Below are 3,971 nucleotides of genomic sequence, written 5' to 3'. Positions count from 1 at the left end.
TCCATTTGCAGCATGTTTTAAGCATTAATTGCTGTCCGAATGGCACAAGTGAGAAAATATACAACTGTGGAGATGACCACACATTGTAAAAGGTCTACCTGGATGATTGAGCGTGCATGAAGATACTCGGGCCTGTGTTGAACTGAGATGGGGACAGCAAATGAGTTAACACTAAAGACTGAGCACATAAACATCTTACCGTATAAGCTTGAGAAATTGAATAGTGGTCATCAACAACCCATTTTTGGGGTAATTTCCTTACAAACCTTAGGAACTTTTTCCTTCTGGTTCTTTATAGAAGAGTTTATTGTTAGGATACCTGGTGTCTCTGTGATTTAAGGCACAATTTCACAGTGAACTCACTTGCCACACAGAGTCAGAGCAATCAGCTTCTTCTCTCTTTGTGAGATTTCCTGGCATTTTTCTGCGTGTGACTAATTTCGATTTATTCTAAAGTGCAAACAGAAATTAACCACAAGAAACAAGAAATTTCACATTCAGATATGCGCATATATGTGAGAAGCGTCTGAAAGTGTTCAAATGTTTCCCTGATTGCTTCTGACAGTGCCTGTCTGCTGTAGCGATTTGAGCACGATCTGGGTCTTTGAACTGCCTTGGAGCCCACCCTCGGCATAAGCATCAATATAATGTTCCCAAACAGAATGCCGGTAATATTTTGTGCCAAACGATAGAATAATTTTCCAAAATAAAAGCCTGTAAATTGTTGTAAGCAATCAAATGTATTCACTGGAGATGGAATGATTTGATGAAACAGAAGGCCACGCTTCTCATCATAGTCAGCTTTGTTGAGCAGATTAGAATGCAGTCTGAATGTACCAGACACTGAGCCTCGGTTTGTTCTTGAAATATACAGAAGCAGATGTTTGCACAGCAGATTCTCTCTCTCTTTTCTCATAGCTTTCCTTTCAGATTTTTGAGACGTATTTGTTTTTTGTCATGCAGAGCCACGTTTTGGTCTTCTCATTTCCAGGCTGTTCCTGTCTTGTTCCTTTTGCCTCAGCACAGGGTCAGCCAGCCATGAATTCCTATCCAGAACACTCTGCTTCATCTCTGCTTCCCAACCTCTAAATCACATCAGTGTTACATCATAGCACACACAGACACACGCGCATAGACACACACGCACACAAACTCACACACTGTGGCCACCATGCCAAGAACTTTTCTTCTCATACAATTCCCCCTCCCTTCTCCCAAACTTTCCTTGTGAAGAGTCATCTACATTTTTAAGCCAATCTTTAACCAAGAAGAACCTGTTTTTATTGTGCTATAATTTTTGGATGGACATCGAGTACTTTTGGTTTAGATGTGCTTCTGAGAAGGCAGTACAGGGCAATAGGCATCTGTTTAATTAATCTTTTGAGTTAAATAGTAACAAATAGGAATCAACAATTGGGGGGGGAAAGAAAAAGAAAAGAAGAGTTCTCCAAAATTCAGTTTTTATTTCATTCTTGAGTAATCGTAAAATGTTTAAAAGCAGGAAAAAGTATTTTTTTATTTGTTTAGATGTGAGGTAATCTTTATATTTTTATTTATTTCAGTCTTTGAATTTGGCCAAACCAAATCAAAATACAATATTCTAGGAGCTGAGTAAAGTAGCAGAATATACAGTAGATGGACAACAGATTTCATCATTTAACGTTATTTGTACTGCCGTAAGTCGCTTCCAGTATGCACGCATGCTGGAAGGGAAAAAAGCCATTCTTTACAGTAAGATCTTGTAAACTTTATTTCTTTATTTTGTTTTTTAGTAGCATTCAGCAGACAGACAGCTGGCACAAAAGATGTTTGATATGCAGACATGGATACATTGTGCACAAATAATCAGTTTTTATCAGTTTTTTTGCACTGGGGAATAAAGCGTGACTGATACTCTGACACTGGGAAAATAACATGCTAAAAAGAAAAAATGACAAACGACCCAAAGAGCTTTCCAGATCTCTTTCAGCAACTTTCTCTTTTTGCTATGAACTCTTTATGTATAGACGACATTTATATTTTCCTCTACATGAGCTTATTTTCCTAGTATTATGTTTGGTTTTGCATTTTTTTGCAGCAGGGCTGAAATTTAATAATAATAATGATAATAATAACAATAGTTTTGTGTTACACAACTATTCTGTGTTTGATATATTAATAAATAGGTTTTTTATGTGTAAAGGTGAAATGAGGCCAATAATAACACAAAAGTTTAGATTTTAAAAGAAAATCTACATTTTGCAAATCGTTGTTTAAGTTAATATTTGTACATAAATGAAAAGCACCATTCCTACACAGTGTTGTACTTTTTTCTTTTTCTTTTGTGGCTGAATTCCATTATTACAAGAGGATTAGTGTTATTGTGCTTTGGTATTTGGCACTGACCCAGCTTATAGTACATTAATAATTCAACTTCACAGACTTCTGCTTTTTATCTCAATTTCAAGACTCCTTATAAGCATTTTTAAATACAGAAAGTGCAGTCATCAAGGGGCTTATCACTAACCATAAGTGATAACTAAACTTAAAAATATGTATGTAGAAAATAATGTAATTTGGGTAGTTTGTTGATTTGTTTTTAAAGTCACACATATATGTAGAAAATTTTCAGTGTGTTCACATACTTTTTACAGAAAATCAGACTGCCTATTTTCTTTTCCTGTTTTGGTATTCTCTTAGTGTACTGGACCTTTCACAGGAATGCAACAGGAGTTCCGGCAAATTACAGAACCTTCGGTTTTTTATCAGCAAATCTTCAGAAGGGGGCTTCTTCAAAGAAATAACTTCCCACTTCACTTCTTAAGCTGAACAAAAACTCCTTTTAAATGAATGGCTTTTGCTCACAGCTTGTGGCCGCAGCTGGCAGTATTGTTGTCCACTCTCGTCCTCTGGTCACAGAACAGACAGACAGAGGATGAAGGGGGTTGACACAACAGGTACACACATGAAACAACTGCAATTATTGCACCCCCCCCTCCTTCTCACCATCTCGCTTGACGAAGCCGATTTATTTTAATTTGTTTTATTTCGTTTTATTCTCCTCCGATGTGTTTGTTGTCTGGAATGTCTAGGAAAAGTGTAACCAAGACAATCTTTGATTCTCTGGTTTGGTTTAATGAAGATCACTGAAGATCTGAAAAGCACTGCAGGCCACGTATTGTTAACACAAAACTGGAACTGGACAATACAGATTTCCAAAAGAATGATTACATTGGATTGGGGATGGATGGATGGATGGATGGATGGATGGATGGAAGGATAGATGGATGGATGGATGGATGGATGGATGTCCTGAGAAAAAGATATGATGGGGAAGTGCAATAAATGCCCCTCGTGTGTTATCAGTTCATGTGTGTAAAATAGCTAAAGCACTGTGTATGCGTAGGTGTGTGTGGGTGTGCCTTGTACAGTAAAATGCTTAAAGTGCTCAACAAAAATAGAAAAGCCCTACATAGATCCGTTCCATCCACCAACAATCTAAAGAACTCTACCCGCATCGCTTTGTGTGCAATGACCACAAGCATGCAATTTCTATGATATCGACCTGCTCTGCTCTTTTATGAAAACATATCCAAATGCCTCCAATTAAACCATGTGTTTGACAACTGTAAACTGTTCTTCAGTAGCTGATTTATCTGTTCTTCGATTCTTCGTGCGTGAAGACGTGCAGTATTTCCTCTGACCTTAATCTTCCATGCTACCTCAATTTGTTCCACTCTGGGCATATTAACTCAGATGAATCTAAAGTCAAGAGCTTTTTTTCCTTTAAGTCTGAAATAGATTTGCGTTACTTAACCCATTGTATAAAACTGAACCCTGTTTTACATCCTCTTCCACAACTACACAAACTTTTGAGAAAGGTGGAATTGGTCAAGAAATCTGGATGAAGGAAAGCCCTGACCTTGCTGACTATCATACTCTGCTCTTGGAGTGATCTGACCTTAAGGAGGACCCTTAAGGACAATGCGGTA

Source organism: Pundamilia nyererei, unplaced genomic scaffold, assembly GCF_000239375.1.
Source record: "Pundamilia nyererei isolate P.nyererei 1_Seehausen unplaced genomic scaffold, PunNye1.0 scaffold00015, whole genome shotgun sequence".
NCBI classification, from domain to species: Eukaryota; Metazoa; Chordata; class Actinopteri; order Cichliformes; family Cichlidae; genus Pundamilia; species Pundamilia nyererei.
The sequence above is the reverse complement of the archived record's forward strand: the minus strand, read 5'-3'. Positions refer to the sequence as shown.